General features: G+C 42.2%; 1 long non-coding RNA gene across 1 annotated transcript; it reads right to left on the bottom strand.

Moving 5' to 3' along the window:
• Positions 1-413: 413 nt before the first annotated feature.
• Positions 414-15,532, bottom strand: LOC122537327. The gene is made up of 3 exons (XR_006308601.1): positions 15,425-15,532; positions 5,046-5,049; positions 414-456 (listed from the first exon to the last, which is right to left on the bottom strand). It is a non-coding gene; the product is annotated as an uncharacterized LOC122537327 (long non-coding RNA).
• Between the last annotated feature and the right edge of the window lie 3,711 nt (positions 15,533-19,243).

Consider the following 19,243-nt stretch of genomic DNA (forward strand, 5'->3'; position numbering starts at 1 on the left):
GTCAGTTCTGCTGTTCGAACTGTGTCATTAATATGGTCGTGACACGACAGGATGTCTCGTTCCTGCTAAGGTTAACACGTGGACCGGAAGTGGTCGCTCGTTTTCTCTTGGGCGAAGCGGATTCGCCAATGAAGTTAAATCGGTCCCGTTGGCGAAATATTACGCAACGATCGTGCGGCGGCGAGCTTTATACGAATTGTCGCCTAGACGCGTTGTTCCGGCTAATTTTAGCACGTGAAAGTCGTCGTCCGATCCCACGCTGTTAAACTAGACACGCTCTGTGTGTCCGGCATACTCTCTCGTGTATGCACGCCTAGTCACTGTCGGTGGCTTTAATCGGTCGTGTCTCGTCCGTGCTCCAACACTCTGTGACACTGACCGCTTTAGTTTGCCCTTATACGGTTGCTTCTCTCTCTCTCTCTCTCTCTCTCTCTCTCTCTCTCTCTCTCTCTCTCTCTATGTGACGCGACGTTGCGAACATCAGCTGACGCGCCCGTTATCATTTAATTGAAGACACCCGGGTGAACTCGGCGCTCCTGGTTAACCCCACGGCGACACTCGTTCCAATTTTCAAACCTCTGGCGAACCGGCGACCGTTCGAACCAACGGATCTTACCGAACTTTCCTTCTTCTTACCCCGGCTCGAGCCAAAGTTTCGAAAGTTTCGAGCCAGCGGGAACTTTCGACTGTTCAAACTTTTCGAATCGTCTCTCTCTAATTTTCGTCTCCGGTTTTCACAGACCAAGTATCATTCTGCAATCGAAGCTGCAAAGCTGAGAATGATGACTGTTCTCTGTTTCGAGGCACGTTTCGCCGGAGGAAACGTCAAAAATTCTTGGTCTTCGACGAAAAATAAAGCTCGTGCTTTGTCTTAACGCGTATCTGATATCTTAACGAGCTTAATGAAACGATCCTCGGCGCGGTTAATCCGCGAGGCGATCTTACCGGCGAAATCTGCAATTGCGTAAATCTCGCGTTTATCTGAGAGCAATTTGCTAACTCGTTGCCGGTTGGTTACGTGATACGCGGACGATATCTGAATGCCGACGCGTGTAATATGTACACGTTATATATACGCGGATATACCCACGCGTTTCGCATACGTGCAGAAAATCAGCTGTTAATTCACAGCGGTTGCCGCGAGTCACGCGGCACCACGAGGTTTTTGTCCCGATTGGCACAGGCATGCGCGTTTCCTGCCCCCCCGCGCTTTTGATTATCTCTTATCGTTTGTTGTTTCTCGCCAGACCGAAAATAGACTTTGGAAATTTGTATAATTGCCGCGCCTGATAAAGAAACTCTTTTCTTTTCGTTTCTTTTCTTTTTTTTTTTTTTTCTGTTCTGAACTTTGGTTCGCTGAAAATCTAGTAATTTCAATATTTTAAAAGTAAAAGCTCGCTATGAAACTCTCTCAAAGATAACTCATAACGATACGAACATCGTTACAAAATACTCTTTAAAATGAGTCGTGAAAATTGTCGACTTTGCTTGTATATTTATGTAATTTTGTTTTAATGAAATCACCAAATTTGCAATACTTTAAACAAGTGAAAACCTTTTTTTTGGTTTTCACGCATATTGTAGACTATGTACTTGCACGTAACATTCCTGGCCCGTGTGTGTGTGTGTGTGTGTGTGTGTGTCTGTGTATGCGAATGCGCGCGTACTTTCGCAATGCGATATTTCGCGAACCAGTCCTCGGGGCCACATGGTTCAATTCCCACGCATTTCTCTTAAGGAGATCGCTCCGTTCCTTTTGTTCCTTTACTCTTTCCCTTTCTTTTCGCCGTTTGCTCTTCCTCTCCACGTCTCTCCTTCCCTCTCTCTCTCTCTCTCTCTCTCTCTCTCTCTCTTTTTTTCATCCTTTTTATCCTCTTCCTTGTATTCGGAGGCCTCGCTTGCCTCCATCTTTTCTTCTTTCTCCCGCTCCGCGCGACGAAGGCCAAGCTTGGCCGACGAATTTTACTGAAACCCTGGCCCACTAACAGCCACACGTTGTACACGGTGTTTCACAAGCAGAACACGCGTCCACACTTTGCTCGATTTTTGCTCGATAATATTTTTTCGTATCGTTGGTGAGTGAATCCTACGCTGTCATTTTCTTGGAATTGAGAGATTAAATTGTTTGTTGGAAATGTTGTCAATTGTCAGTCTTTTACTTTCGCCACTTCTTTTTTTTTTAAATACTACAATTTTATGTACGCATTAATCTTTATCATTGATTTTGTTTTTATTTTATTTTATTTCATTTTATTTTACTTTATTTTATTTTTGAAAATAAACCGCTTTATTATATGACAGCGTTTCGAATTTTCTCGATGCTTTTCTATTCTTGCAACCAATCTTTGCGAGAGATGAGCAAGCGTGCACGTACTTTTGAACGGTAGTGTATCGTGATTCGGCTCCCTTTTGCCATTGGGAATATTAACGAGACCGATGTCCAAATACGAACTCATCCTGGTGCCTTTTTTCTTTCTTTCTTATCAACCCGGAACTTTTTGCTCGTTACACGCGACAACGCGACTCTTATTGTTAGAGAGCTCGTTTGATTTTTCTTTCCTGTCAACCGTTTGTTTGCAACAAACGTGTATTTAACAGCATGAAACAGCCGTTTGAGACGCACAATAAATACTTGATGGTCCCATTGAGTGCCGAGACTTATTGATATAATAAACAATCGTTTGTGATCTTTCGTGTATTAAATATCTTGCAACTTCTCCGTATATTTTCAAATTTGATCAGCTCTGACAGCGAGACCTCGTTCCGTCTCTTTGGCTTAGCAAGTGAATTTCGTTTGGCGAAAATGAAAATAGTTTCGCGAGTGAGAAATTTCCTGGAAGTTTCTCATTTTCGGTGGGATAGGGATGAAGAAAGGAAGAGACCGGTGACACAGGGGCGTAATCGCGTTGTCTGAAGGAGCGTTGTCGCGCCTTTTGTAGCGGTACCGGCAGTACAGCCGCTCTTTGGAAACGAAGAAATAAAAAGAAGGAGCGCAAATGAGCACAGACGCCTCGACCCATTTTCATTTAGCGCTCGCCAGACAAAAATAAAAATAAACCGCTTCTCTCTCTCTCTCTCTCTCTCTCTCTCTCTCTCTTTTTCCCCCTCTCGTTCTCGTTCTCTCTGTTCGTCAACCTTTTAAACGAAACTCGCGTCGCGGTTGTGTGTGCGTGCGTGGGCCGGGGTTGTTTCGTACGCATAATCGTGCTTTTGTGCGCCGCGAGATCGATCTCGCGTGTAACACGGCCCTCCCGACCATATTTACATTGAAACTGCCTAATTAATGCCCGCTAACCAATCGTTTTCCGCCACCAGGCTTCTTCCTTTTCACGCTTACTGATAAGTTCTTCCTTTCCAGAGGATTTTCTGATTTCTGCTTCTCCTTGCGGTAGAATCAAACTGATATAGTTGGCAGTATGTTGTTACAATGACCATTAAAATTATTACAACGATCAGGGAATGAAATTGGTAAAGTTGGTAATATACTGTTGGAAATATCGATTGATATAAACGAATAATCAGAGTATACTTCCTACAATGACCATTAAAATTATTACGACGATCAGAGAATCAAACTAATAAAGTTGGTAATATATTGTTGGAAATATCGGTTGATATAAACGAATAATCAGAATATACTTCCTGTAATGACCATTAAAATTATTACGACGATCAGAGAATCAAATTGGTAAAATTGATAATATACTGTTGGAAATATCGATTGATATAAACGAATAATCAGAGTACACTTCCTACAATAACCATTAAAATTATTACGATCAGAGAATTGTTTGTTGCGAGTAATTAAATTCTAGGCTTCGAAATATTCTTGGCAATGAATTAAAATCGTCGATTAATTTCGTTGGTTCTTTGGACGTTTATTCTGAATTTGTAGCTTTCGTGTTCCCCTAAGCAGCTTGGTAAATTTCGCAAATTTCTACGAAGAATTATGCGAGTAATTTCGGCGTGCGAATCTTGAAGAAAATGCGCGCGAGTGCAGACGAGAGAGCGTATACGCTGGCCCCACGTATGTACTTCCCGACTTCGTTGGCTGATTTTGCAACGGCGGTTCATTCGGTTCGCGAGTCATCCTTTCGTTGAAAATCTATCCTCCGTGTCGAATGACACGCTTCGTTTCGCGGCGTGTACAGGGTGTTTCGGAAAAACGTAAGAAAGAAAAAGGAAGATCGCGGTTAATGGAGATGGAAATCGTTCTTGGCACACGGACGGATTCGTTTTCAGTTTTGCGAGTAACTCGTTCACTTTCGTCTGTTTTGCGTTTCAATTCTATTTTAATCAATTACATTTGGATACCATGAATCCCCCCCCAATGGCTACTTTCGAGCAACAGCGAAGAGTTTACCATTGGCCCAAAATTTAAATATATAAACTTTCAATAAAACAAACGCAATCGGATTCAGTTACAAAAATTTTCTATACTTTTCATCAGTCATCGAAATTTTTCAAAATCGCGCCGTTACAAGCTTAATTTACACAGTATCGTAACATAGGATAATTCGCACAGTATCGCACAATAAGATAATTTCCATGAGATTGGAAAATCTCATTGGGTTCCGAGCGAGTGGTCTCGCGTTCCGGGTAGAAAAAAAAATCAGAGCGGCGATTTTCAAGTTGCTCGAAGAGAAGAAAGAGAGAGAGAGAGAGAGAAACTCTCCTCCTGGCCAATTGGAGATCGGTTTGGCGTGTAGGCTGGTTGGCTGTTGAACGCGAAGCTAAAATGTATGGGCCCAAGAGCATCTGGGTCAGTTTACTCCTCTCCGCGCGGTGCCCCTTCCCCATCGGGGGCTCGGGCCCTGTGTTCGTCCCTTTGTCTCGAGCCTTCCCTACGGGTCCCTCTTTTCTGGTTAAGCCGACCGACAAAGGTCTTGCCATCGGGTATATACCTGCCGCGCCGCGCCGCGCCGATACAGCCGTTGCTTTCTACAAGGTGTCCCGAGACCACGGTGAGGCCCAGGAGAAGAGAAAGTTGCACGGCGGCGCGGGATATACCCACGATGGCGTGGCTCAGACCGCGGTACACCTACCCGCCTCTTCAGCTTCACGGATTTATTTTCTCTCGTCTTGGGATTGAGTTTCGTTTCGCAGTTTCCGATTACTAGGCTGCGGATGATTTATGCAATTTTATATTTCACGTGTTAACGCGACCGAAGAAATATGGAAGCGTGAAGCGCCGACCGTGTGTGCACGTACATATGTACGTGCTTGTAGTTTATTGACTCGCGACGTGGCTTGCAGCTCCTCTTTTCTTTTTTATTTATATTGTAAAGCTCCGTATTTGAGTGATGAATTAAATTTCGAACGGGGGAATGAGTTTTAATTCGGAGCAACGATGGTGTTTTTTTTTTTTTTTTTTTTTTTTTGAATTGAATTAAATTTATCGTTGAAATCTTCGTGTACGTAATAGATTAGATACAGATACGCGACGCACGATCGTCCCTGTAATATCTTTCGTGGAATAATATTGAAGTATTGTTGAACTTGACGCAACTGAACAGCTGAACGGTCGAAATCCGAATCGTTTCGTCAAACTGAGTAGATTACTCAGTCACTCGACCACTTTGCCACGTCGAGGGAATATTCTTGGCTCGTTGGAATCATTTATTCAACTCTTTTCCATTGGTCCCAAGGAGGAACTCCGAAGGAAACGATACGAAATTTCCTGCTCGATTGTTATTTATAATCTTGACCTCGAAACTTCTTCTCTGAACACTCAGTTAGCACTCTCCGGTTAACTAGTTCAATTTCAACACATTATTAGCGCCGACAGTTTCGTCTTTCTCTCTTGAAATACCCCATATTTTTTGAAATTCAAAACAATGCGCGAATAATTGAAATCGCACGCTTCCTGTATAGTTCTTTTGTTTCCCAATTCGGAATTGCAATTTAGTCACAAACTTCACAAGTGATAATGAATAATAATAATAATTCGAAGTCGAAAGGAAATTTGATTTTATTTTTACCTGCAGTTCATCGATCATTTATCGAGGAGTATATGATTTAAAATTTCGTGATTATTCCAGTCAGGCGTGATTATGTTGGATGACCAATCCGGACAATATTGAATCTATGCAAATACTGACAATGAGCTAGCAACGGTTCACATAAAAGTGGACTGTGAACAGTTAGTCGTAAAGGAAAGATGCAATAGTTGGTCATCTATGTTCCTTCCCCTTTCACTTGAAGATAATAATCAAATATATATAAGAACATGCTTTAGAGACATTCGAGATCATAAAACATTCTAAATCATTCTACATCATATTCAAGAGCATTAAACATTCTAAATCATTCTACATCATATTCTAGAGCATTAAACATTCTAGATAATTCTACATCGTATTCAAGAGCATTAGACATTCATGATATTCTAAGACATTCTAAATCATTGTAAATCATTCTATATCGTTTCTATTTCATACACGACCACGACTGTAAGGGAATAAACTCTTTTAAATTATAAGCGTGTTGACTCCATTACACGGAATCCAACAATTACATTGAATGAAATTAGAACAACAGTTTCGTAGAAATTTTTTAATTTAATAAAAATTCCAGAAAAATGATGAAATAAAAATGGAATCTGTTTAAAAAAAGTCAAGTGCAAAGGAACACTTTCTATACAACATGACAGCTACTTGGTTGACACTAAGAGTTCTATTGGAATTTTTAATTGTATCAAATTTCAAGTAATCTCGACTATTCGGTGGATATCCTTAATTTGTTTTGTACATACTCTCGGCTGAATAAATGGCATTTACGACTAGCATGGCACTGCTCGAAAGTAATATCGCCAATATAAATTATAATTTAATGAACCATAATATCGTTAATGTTAATAATAAAATCATCAAGAAAAAAGGGGTTGAGATGAAGAAAAAAACACACACAAAAACAAAAAAGTCATAAAGTTTCGAAGTGTTAGATTAATTCGACCAATTAATTAAAAAAATTAAAAAAAGAAAGAACTTTTTTGAGAGATGGGTGGGAGTTTATGGGAGGAGGGGGTACTCGCAAATGGAAAGCCTGATCAAAGGGTTGGAAAAAAAGATTGGGAACCTTTGGAATTGGCCTGGAAAATGACTAAAGCGGGCGAGAACTTGGAGCAGGAGTGAAAATATGTTCGGCGACAGGTGTTGGGACGGTTTCGCGGGCGAATGTGCGTACACGCGGCGAAGACGAGTCGGTCGAGGCATGGAGGAGGTGACGTGTCGAAGAGAGGGCAGTAACGGTATAATTAAGTCATCCGCAGAAATAAATTAACGCCGTGATTGCATTATAATCCACGGCTCTCGAGTGTATATACCTCCGGCCTTGCAGTTTAGAAGCGTGTCGTTGGTTGGAGTATGCACGCGCTTCGTCACCTAGGAATGCAGGAGGAAACCCGAAGCCGCAGTCTCGTATAACGGCCAGCGTTATAGCTTCAGCGACCGGTGCGCGGTGTGTGCAGAAATATACGCAGCACGCTTTCCTCGCCTTCGTCTACTGCACGCGAAATATAACAATCTAACGTATCGCAAAAATCTAATTCGCCACTGCCCGGAAAACATAATTTTCCGGCAGCCGAAGGTTGGTTTCCTTGGACTTGAACTCTTCTCGTTTCGTTTACGAACTTTTATCGTGTCCCAACGATAGGGATATTATAAATATGATTTTGATTTTCGAATATCAATGACTAAAGTTATCGAACGTGTGGCCAGAGTAACTGATAATTGTAAATTCTCTTCGACACGTCCCGAAAATTTGGAGCAGGAAACAAAGACGCGTAACGAGTCAGAAGACAAAATATACTCGATGAGAGAGAAAGAGTTATTTTATTTTCTGAATCGTATTCAAAGGGTTAACAATGTCGGGCGATAGAAACTCCGTGTTCAGTTAAAAGTATCTAGTTCCTTATTTTCTCTTTTCTTGCAAGCGTACTTCTGCGCTGCATTATTCGAGGTGTGAACCAGCGTGTTAATTGGATTGGAATATAGAAGCGGAGCTGTACAAGGTGATTCACAGATGTTTTTCGCTCTGATATTTCTGCGATTGGGAACTGAATATAATTACGAGAGGAGTCGTTGAATGTAAGTTCGAATATCCCTGTTATCGAATAATCTCTCTATTTGCAAAAGAGAGAAATTCCCCCGAATTTTTCTTCTAATCTAGTTTCAACGATTTCTCGATTGTCGATACGTAACGCAAATAATTGCTGAATCGCTCTGTAACCCTTTCGACTTTTACAGACGTTTTTTTTTTTGACGAAGTACGTAGCGAGGAGAGACTCGAGTCGAGTTAGTTTTAATTATCTTCTTTATAAGATAGAGTCGACAGATTTTTGCTCCATTTACGAGCATGTCATTTTCATTTTCTACTTTCCTTTTATTTGCGTTTGGCAAATCGTAGAAAAAAACGTCAGCCAGTCAAGGAAAACGCAACTAAAAAGACTATGTGTGTATCTGTAAGTGTAAAATTCAAATTTTTGTTGAAACTACGGCAGAGACACTATACTCGCGAAGCAACGTTCGATTCGTTTCAAATATTTAATCATTTATTCCCGACACGCTCAATGATCTTAGAACCGAACGATTTGCCTGACATAAAAATGAGATGCTTGGGATTGTCGCACGATCTGGCCTTGAAGCGAATTTCCTATGCGCTCGATTCCAGATCGGCGTTGCCTGCAGCTGTTTTTGCACGGCTATACGTCGACGGGAATAATTGGCGCGATTCATGACCAGCGCAAGAAACTCTACCGTTCGTGATTAATTCCTCCGCGGACCTCCGTGGTAAATCACGTGTTTGCGCGCGTCGCGCATACAGAAATTGGTCTCTCTTTGCTTTGTCACGTAACAGCGTGAAAAAATAGATCGTTCTAGTTATTAAAAGCGCGCGTTGCCACAGTCGGATCGCGCGCCGGTGAACGTACGATGAAAAACGTACGAGAGAGACTTATTGCAGAGCAGGCTCCTCTACAGAACTGTTGAAGCTAATTGCGGGTACAACGGTCGTTTTCTAATCACTTCCCACCACAATAAATCCGTAATTTCTTTTTTTTTTTTTCATTATGTATTTTTCTTTAAATTTTACTCTCGGTGGTATTTTCTCGCAAGATACCTATTCCGATTTATCAGAGTTTCTTGCGGCGTCACTCGCACTTTCAGCGTCACTAATAGTAAAAAACAATTACAGATTTATTTTTAATAGCAAGTAATTTTTGAGCCTGTGCTAGTATATAAAGCTATAGCTAGTATCGAAATAAACTCGTAAAATATCGCGAATCGTTAGTCACGGGATCTGAGGACACTGAATATTAATTCAAGTATCGTATTTTGTACATTTCCACAAACACGCGAGAAAGAAAAATATCGTATCGAGAGGAAATGGATGCAAGTCTTTCTCTCGATGACCTGTCAGCAGACACACCTTGCAGTTGGGAGTCATCGCGCGTATTTGTAGAACGTGACTAGCGATTGTAGTGCCATTTGTCGATAACAAGTTACCCTAATGACGCCATTGTGCGTAACGGCTGTGTTGCACCTGTGTGTATATTTTCACAGCGGTCGCGTGTGCGCGAGCAGATTTTTCAAAGAACTTTCTCCTCGATTGCGATTTTTGCGCAACACGCGGATGGCACTGCAGATTCCGCGAAAAGTTCGCAACTCGGCGTAAACAGCCTTGGTGGAATGCCGGTTAAGCAAAGTTGCACGACAGAAGGAGAACACAGGAAATGTTCGAGATGTCTTTCCACTTGTTAAAATTCCGATGAAAATTTCTCGAAACCGTATCGATCGTTTTATCAATGAAGCCGTGAAGAACGGATGTTTGTCCATTAAACGCGCGGGAAATTTTCTACCGTCCTTAACAACCTCTTGCCACGCACGTCGAGAATTTTTTTTTGTCCCAAATTGCAACATTTTCTCAGTTTTAAATATATTTTAGTATTATAATCCCAGGTAAAAGAAATTTCTAATCCAGCGATATTATACCGACGAGTTCGGAAAGGAACGGAAAGCGACGAATTATTGTATACGGTTCGGTCACTCGTTACGGTCCGCAATCAATTTGCCGGCGCATGGGGTTAAACAGTACGCAAGGGGATAATTTGTCTCAGAAAAATCCCTCCGGCTTCGAATTCTCGTCTTCTTAATTAGCTTTTGCTCGCGACAAAGGGAAAAACCATAAAAGGCACGCGACAGATTCGTGTCAGAATTTCGATTCGAATCCGATGGGGTTTGCTCGCTCGAGCAGTATCCCCATTTTAAATCTGCCGCGTTTGCGCTCGTTTCGCGGGGCAGATTTCTCCACAAATAAAATGTCACGATCGTTCGTGACGAAACGAACGATGTTTCGTTCCGTCGGACTTCATTAATTACTTTTAATATGTCTGGCGATTATAATCTCGTCGTCGTTCTCGTGCCGACCACCTCTTTGATCTTCGATCACGTTGACGACCACGTCATAAATAATTTGGACGAATAATTTTTAAAATCATCGAACGTTCGAACGTTCTTTCTCCTCTGCACGAGCGATTATCTGCGTCTGTGTTCGTCTCTCGATTTAAACGAACGTCGTCTCGAACGAGTGGGGGATGGGGTCGAGCAATTTCAAACGCAACAATCATTACGCGACGTCGGAATGCGCTTCCTTCCCTTCCTCGATCTCTCGCAGACATATGGTCGTAATTTACGTCAATGGTGGACAGACATCCGCGACAATTCACCTCTCTTCCTTGGCTTCTATCGTCTCTACGCTTCACGTTCTACGTACTTTCGTTCTCACGGACGATAAATACAACATTTGCGCGTTTTGATTAGCAATTCGTACGTGACGCACGGATACACCCACCGTGTTTTGTTACTTCGAATGAATCTCTGCTGCTCGCTGGGACGCCATGCTTTTCTCCATAACTCCATACGATGACATTATCAGAGAAAAAGCCAAAAAGAAAAAATCTCCCTTCTTTATCATCCATCTTCACAGCTGAAACTTATGCCATCCTGGAAGCCATTAAATATGCACACTCAAATAACGAAGCCCAGATCGTCATATACACCGACTCTATGAGCGTTACAAAATCATATGATCAAGAAAACCAATATCTACCATCCAGGAACTAAACCAGTACCAACCTAACACAAACGCCACAGTCATCTGGATTCCAGCTCGTCAAGGCATAGAAGGAAATGAAAAAGCCGACGCAGCAGCGAAAGAAGCCACAGTTCTCTCACTTACTAACAATCGCAACCATCTTCCAATTCCCTGCGACGATCAAATAATCCATTGCAAAAAAAAATAGCAAAAAATGAATGGGACAATACATGGAAAACAACAAAAAGTATCCAATTACGCAAAAGTATCCAAGACTTTCACCAGCAAATACCAAATTTTAACAACAGGAAAGAAGAAATAATTATCACACGCTTAAGAACCGGTCATACCAATCCGGCCACACATGAACACAAAATTAAAAAAGCTACACCACCCACCTGCACTCATTGCAATAACTAGCCACATACTGTACGAATGTCACACCACAGAAACCCAAAGACAGAAAATACGGAATCAACGCAAACAAAGCGTGTTAAAATATCTCAAAAACATAAATTACTACGCACATATTTAATGGCACTTAATGACCTCGCTGTCGATGCGACATTAAAGAAAAATAGAAGAAGAAGAAGAAGAAGAAGAAGACATTGTCGTAACTTTCTGTAAAATAGTGCTCGGTTAAATTCGTTCTCCCGGTGACGATACATGCTTGTTTCGCGACAGCAAAATGTTTATTTAAATAGATCGTAAATTTGGTAAACTTGGTACTCGTGCTCTGTGCAAGTGTTCTTCAATCGATAATTATCGTACGTAATTACACACGTACGTATCGCACGATGAATTGTCGAACCTCCGTTTGACGAGAGATCTCGAGTAAAGAGATTGCGTGGTGAAAAGTAACAGCCAGTTCTTTCGAAATTGTTCCGAAAAGATAAGATTTCCCGCAGGTTCTCCTCTATTTTCATGCTAATGAACGCGCATGTCTGAGCGATCGGAAAGTGTCGTGTCAGGGCGGTTCGATGGCACGCGAGGACTCTCGTTTGAAGCGACGCTGAAAGGAATTGCACAAGCGTGTATTATACTTTCTCGTCCGCGATACAGCGTTCCAACGGGGGTTACTTACAAGCGTGTACGCGTTTTATGGCGTACTGCTGCCCCGTCGAAGGTGGTCGTCGACCAAGTCACGCGTGTGAATATTTAAAATTGCGGCCGTTCCTCGACGTTTCGCAGCCTCGTCAAACGACTTAAAACAGTTGTCGAAGCAGATAAAATACAAAATTATACGATCCTCCCCTTTATTTGCTTTCCTGTCTGGGTCGTTTAATATTTTCTCGTTATGTCTCTCTCTAGCTAGAGAAGCTCTCTCTCAATATCAGATTTGCCGATGAAAAAAGTCGCCGATTTTCAATTTTCGATAATTTCAACTTCTGTTCGTTGTTGAAAGCACGGAGGAGGAAATTTCTCGCGTTTCTCGATGCTAAACGATTCAATGGTTTCTTCAGATGTCGCCGAAGGAAAAAAGAAAAAAAACCACCGGTTAATTAATTCTCGGTAATCCCAGTGGACGTAACTTCTGTTGAAAGGAAACCGCATGCAGTAAGGAAAATCGGTTTCATCTCGGTCGCTCTCGTCGACAATCGGACACGATTAGAAAACGCGAGACGACGGCGGCGGCGTGGAAATATTTTTCGCGGAACGTCTCGTGTTCAGCGCACGGTGACATGCATAAATACATGAGAATGTCCGCATGATAACTATACCGCACAATGTACGAATATACGCGAGTGGCAACACGAAGGAGCAGGACTTGGACATGGCGCCAAGTCCCGTCGCGTGCGACCATAATGACACTGTATTACGTATACACTCGTTTACTTCATGCTGAGGCATGTAAAACGACGTCCTCCTTTTCTTTTTCTTTTTTTTTTTTTATTCCTCTATTCACCCTGCTGCCATCCGCGTGTTTCAACATCACGCTCTATCGTGTACCGTTTGCTCGCGTATGCCGTGGCGTGTGCTAGCACGAAGGAGGAACCACCACAACCACCCTGCTGGTGGAGGTGAGGCAGGCGACCCCTCTCTTCGTGACACAGTTGAGCGAACTTCCATTTCATTGGCACGTGACACGTGAGACTCGTGCGTGGTTTCTAAATTTCTGCGTGTACGAAAGTATCTTCGAACTTTTTCCCGCCCGGAGTGGCACTTTTAACGAACGCGTGTATCACGCGTGTGTATAAAATACACTTTGAAAATTCGTCAACAGCGTGCACTAACAGAATCACGTTCATCGCTTTACACGGCATTCTAGGTCAACTTTTTGCTTCCGGAGAATTATATTGTATCGTTTATCGCGTGTCGCAGTTCCACCTGTTTCTTTTTTTTTTTTTTTTTTTTTTTTTTTTTTTTTTTTTTTTTTTTTTTTTGTTTTTTCTTTCTCTGTTTTTCTTTCTGTCGTTGGCTTGGCGCAGTGTTACATAAAAATTCTTACGTAAAATGTTGCGGAGAACTTGAAAACGTTCTGTCGTTGCCTCGGCTGGTGGTAGATGATTTAGAGCCCCGAGGAAACATCGAGTATCTCGAGTAATCGATGAATTCTCTCTGTTATTATTCTCGCCGTCTGTCTCACATTTTGTCGCGATACTCGTACTTGATTATTTCTTCTTTTTCTCTCTTCATAAAATCGCCGAGTAACATATGCAACGATCAAAGATTAACGAGCTCATCAATTATTTACGAAGAAAATCTAAATGCGCCAAGTACATCATCGTTTTTATCACTTACCCTTGATTTCCATCTTTCTTTCTTTTCTTTTCTTTCTTCATTTTAAAATTCAGTCGAACGACATTGTTTAGCTGACGAGTTAGTTGATCGTTAAACGCAGACAATTTCGACTGGCCTACGTAAGAGAATCGATACGATCGAATTTGATTCGATTTACGCTCCGGTCCGCCGATAATTTATTATTACTCGCTGGTTTAGCGAATTTTACTTGCACTTACGTAAAGGTGACGCTTTCGCGTTCGCTTATTCATTAAGTCGTCTCGCGATAATTGTTTCTGCGTAATATACTAAGTATATTCCTACGTATGAATATACTTGGGGGGGTGTGAAAGGTAAATTGCTAACGCGTTAATCACAATGCACAGATAATCACGGCCGGTTACTTGGAGCACGATGTGATGGATTGTAATGATGTGTTCGCGCTTTGACGAGAAGAAATATGTATATGGTAGAGTTTTACGCTTTTTACCGAGCGGCGTGTTCGAGTAGGTTTCAAGTGCTGGTAATTGATAGTTTCGCGGTTTGTATATAGCTGAGAAGCTTGGAGTTTGGACTATTGTCTCCCGAGAGAGATGAAATCAATTTCTTTCCCAATGATTAAAATTCCAAGTTAAAGTTCCACGCTTTCGCGCAGGTGCACGTAGAATTTTTAAAGTTTCGCCAATTTTGACAGTTTCGAGTGAAAACTGTGCGCGCAACTCGTTCGGGGAAGAAGAACTTTCACGCGAGAGTGAAAATCTCGGGGGTATCGGAGGAGGAAGGAAAAGAGAAGAAAAGCCGCAAAAGAAAACACAGAAAGCGACCGCAGACGGGAGTTATTGGCCTGTTTACCTCTTTGCCAGCGAAATTATCCACTCGTCCGATAGTCTGCGGTAACGTGGCCAAACGGAGGCCATTGCTGCCCGCTCGAACGCCGGAAGAAATCGTCGTACTCCGCCGAGACGCGCGTTCACCGGTGAATTCCCTTCCTGTGTGCGACAAATTCACAAAATTCTCTCTCAACAGTCTGGCCTGTGAAATAATAATAACTCGATACGATTCATCTCATAGGTAATTGGAAAAATCGACGACGATTTCCAAACTTGTCTCTTTCTCCGACCGTTCTGTGGGGGGAGGAAAAAAAGGGAAAGAAGAAACGAAATACTGAGAAAGCAAAGACACTTTCGCACAGACGTACTGCAGGGCCAGAGTGATAAACGTAGACGCGTAAAGCGGATGTGCATCCGATAAGGATGTCCCGTGTGCTCCGATAAAACCAAGTCAGTTGTTCCTCTCTTTCTCTTTCTCTTTCTCTCTCTCCCTCCCCACCTTTCGGGTTTTAACGACGTCGCGAGTAAACGAGTGGCTCGCCGCGCGTACTCTTTGCTCACCGTGTCATTCGGTCAACGATCTCGCGAGGCGGGTTCGTGCCACGAGTGGCAGCAGATCGGGCAAAAAGGCGCACGACGTAAGAAAAACTCGGTCAAATGGATCGAGAGAGTATCGCCTCTCTCGCTCGTTACACTATACGCTCGTGGTGGTGGTTTATGTACGTCTCTCTCTGTGTATGTGTATACATTGTCTTTCTCTCTCTTTCTCTCTCTCTCTCCACGCGTGTTTTCTCCTTACTGTCCTCCTTCTTTCACCCTCTCCGGAGCCATGTGTCTTCCGTGTCTCTCGTTAGAGAGCAACCAGAATTCTCGCATTCTTTTCCCACCCCGTTATGTTTCCGCACAGGCGAAACAGCTGTGTCTAGTATTTTTCTATGCCGCGTCTGGTTAGGTTGGGTTACGTTAAGCTGGGGGCCAGGTAGCTTGTAATTAGCGGTGAGTTATCGTGAGAAAATGTAGTAGGTGGGAAGCACCGCGGAGAGTTTAGTTTGGCAAATGTTCTTTCTCTTCTTCTTCTTTTTTTTTTTTTTTTTTTTTTTAATTTAGAGTTTAAAATTTTCGTTCGCAGAGTTTCTCTCGCTTTTGGAGTAGATTCAAAAGATAAATATAAATAAGACTGTACTGTGAAAAAATATTTCTCAGTCGTCAATTCATACCCCGAATTGAGAGAACACCTTTGAATTTCCTTGGCCTTGGTGCATCGGTGGCATATTTTTAGTATAGATTCAAAATGAACGGAGGAAAATGTTGACTGCAGATTTAGAAGATTCAACTGAAACGAGAGTCTCAGTTTAAACATTTAAACGAGGCGAGGCGCGTACGTCGCTCCTCGGGGGAGGAGTTTCATCTGTTTCGCGTAATAGTCGCCGCGAAACTTCATAACCCTTGGCATCGGGACCGGAGTCTGAGTAATTATTTTCGTCATCGAGCGGCGAACGAGCGCAAGAGCCTCCTGTGTGCCTCTCGCTATTTGTAAACAGTGTGTTTGTCAACAACAAATCCGGCCAGTTCGTTACGCCCTCCGTTACGTTTGCCAAACGACGAACGGGTTAGGTCCGCGATCGTTCAACCTGCCCTCCTTTCTTCCTGCCTTTTTTTTTCCCCCTTTTTTTTCGTTTTCATTCGTCGAGAGAATCCACCTTTCTCGCGGGAGGTTCGTTCGAGAACCGAGGAGGCAGGAGGCAAGAAGAAGAAGAACGCGCACGCGGATCAACGATGACTCGTAACATCACCGTCAATTACTGCAATTAATCTTCCGTGGTTCGTGCCATTTATTAACGTTCGTGACATACGTGGCGCCGTTATTAGCTACTCGCCATCCTTGAAATCTCTTCTTACGTTCGACGACTTCTACCGCTCGCGCGGCAAATAACGTATAAATGTCCGATTAACCCCTTGCGCTGGCAATTGATCGCGCGGACCATAACGAGTGACCGATCCTCATATCAATAACTCGTCGGCGTGATATCCGCTAAATAGAAATTATCAATATAAATATAAAATAAATAGCAGTTGAAATCGGAAATACGTAATAAATAGATTCTTAAACATCTACTATAAAAAAATATATAGTAATATTTAAGAATATTTTATCAGTGTGAATTAAAGAAGTGCATACACGCACTGTACAAAGTTACCCTGTTACTCCAAAAAAAAACGTGCGGGCAACTTATCATTTGTTTTGCCTTTGGGTTACATTTAAATATACTTGAAACTGAGAAAATGTTGCAATTTGGAAGCTACGTGGAAATACTCGACCTCTTTTTCTTTTTGGTCCAAGATTTCCCCCGGAGGAAATTTCCTTCGAGGCTCAAAAAACTTTAGAACTAAAATTGTTAAAAAAAAAGAGAGAAAATTTTGTTTACCGAAAATTTCAAATTATCGTGCATTGGGGTTGTTAGAATGACATTCTCCAGTAATTTAATTAATAATCTCCGGAAAAATTCCCCTCTTTTCAAGAGATCCTGCGACTTTTACTGAAAAATCTCGCCAGAAGAAAAAAAAAAAAAAAAACAAGAGGAGAGGAAGATTCGCGATCTCGTGACGAAACGCTAGAGAGAGAGAACTCGCAACCAGGGCCGCGTGATAAAAGATAAACAGAGGGATTAAACGGGGGTAAATATTGGAATTGGTCGTTTTATTGGAATGCAATTCGTTTCGGCGTGTGTCTCCTCGCGGGCATTGCTCGCATTGTTCCGTCTGTCCCTCTGTGCAACGTTGCTGTCGAACCGCAAGGAATTCGCGGCCCGACAGCTCGATCTATGGATCGATCATCCATTCCACGCGCTCGATGCGCTGCATTTACGTGCACCGAATTTCGCGGTACAGCCGTGGCATGTCGCGAAACTTTATGTATGTGTGTCGGAGGGGCTTCCTCTGGCCTGTCCGCAGGTGAACGAACCTGGCCCCGTTCGGTCCCGTACGGTTCTACTAATTTACAAATTGACGAGCCAAGCTGTTCCATCGTGTCGGCGACAAATCGTTCCTCGTTCGGCTGCAGCTGATCAATTTCACGAGACAATTGGGGATTAGTCGGCAATTGTGTCGAAATCCCCACTCTTACTTCCTATACTCTGATTCTGCCAAGGAAAATTAAGAAAAAAAAAGAAGAACGAAACGAGACAATTCGATTCGAATTTTTGTTAATTTAAACAAGGTCCGGAGAATAGAGGAGACAGAATAGAGGAGAAATTTAGGTCAGATTTGCCAGGTGAAGCTTTCGTAAAAGTTGGGAATATTTTTATCACAATTTGCCTTTGCTACTTTGACGAAAGACGAACGCTACATCTCGCGTTCAGAAATGATTGAAAATTGAAGGATTTCCTCGCTGTGTGATTCACTTCGTGCAAACACAAATATTTCGATTTATCTATTATATAATATTGATCTACATCGATCTATATCGAGTGTATTTCTGCATTTTGCGGCTAATTTTGTTGATTTAGTTGAATGAAAAAAATCGTGATTACTCGAATTTATGGCAATCTGCTAAAGAAATCGTCTGAAATTGAAAGCACTTCGATTCTTCTTCAATTTGCTGAGGAATTCTTTTAATTCTTCGAGAGATTGCTCTCGCTGGGGAAAAGAAAAGAGGAACGACGACGTGGCGTGCTGTTATTCTTCCTTTTTATTTTTATTTTACGTCGTTCGATAATCGATTTTCTCTGATTTATGATGATTGGTTGCTCCTTGCTAGTGGCCCCGGTATCTTTCAGCATTGCAGAAGAGATCGATACTTTCCCGAGTTTACGATTCGCATTCGACACGCACGTTCAAGTAGGAATTTTTTGTTAAAACGAAACTCCGAATTGCGAAACAAATTAACGGCTGTCTCTCTCTCTCTCTCTTTCTCTCTTTCGATCAAAATCATCCACCGAGGTTCAAACAACGTTCCTGCGAAAATTAAAATGACTGTCGCAAGAATTAAAAAAATTTACACAATTAAAACCCTTCGTTACAATTCGAACAATTTAAAATTTCTTCATCTTCCGATTGTTTCGGGGATAATTGATAAATATTCGTTCGTTTCTTACAAGTGAAATGAAATTTTTCAATCGCAGAGTACGTTCGTTTCGTTTCGTCAGTTTTTCGAAATAAATGCCAGGACACTCGTCCTGAGACGTTTCGAGCGAGACGAAAAGAAAGAGGGAAAAGCAGAAAGAGTCAAGGGGGGAAAAACTACTAAAAGCAACAGATTGCAAGTAATTTAATGAACGTACGTACGTACGTACGTACGTACGTCGTTTATTCAGCGTGGACAAATACACGTAGCAGCCCTTTGCAAGTAAAAGGGTTAACCTTATTGCGGGTTCCCCTCGACGAGGGAAAATCACGAGTACGAGAGAGGGTATAGCAGGCAGCGGCCGTAGGACAAACCGCGACGTCGAGAAATTGCATAACGTTATTAATTGTAATTAACGTTGCGTTACATGCTCACGCAGTGGCAAGCTGATTACAGCCCAAGAGAGAGAGAGAGAGAGAGAGAGAGAGAGAGAGAGAGAGAGAGAGAGAGAGAGAGAGAGAGAGAGAGAGAGAGAGAG

Source organism: Frieseomelitta varia, unplaced genomic scaffold (genome assembly GCF_011392965.1).
Source record: "Frieseomelitta varia isolate USP_RPSP 00005682 unplaced genomic scaffold, Fvar_1.2 scaffold_902, whole genome shotgun sequence".
NCBI classification, from domain to species: Eukaryota; Metazoa; Arthropoda; class Insecta; order Hymenoptera; family Apidae; genus Frieseomelitta; species Frieseomelitta varia.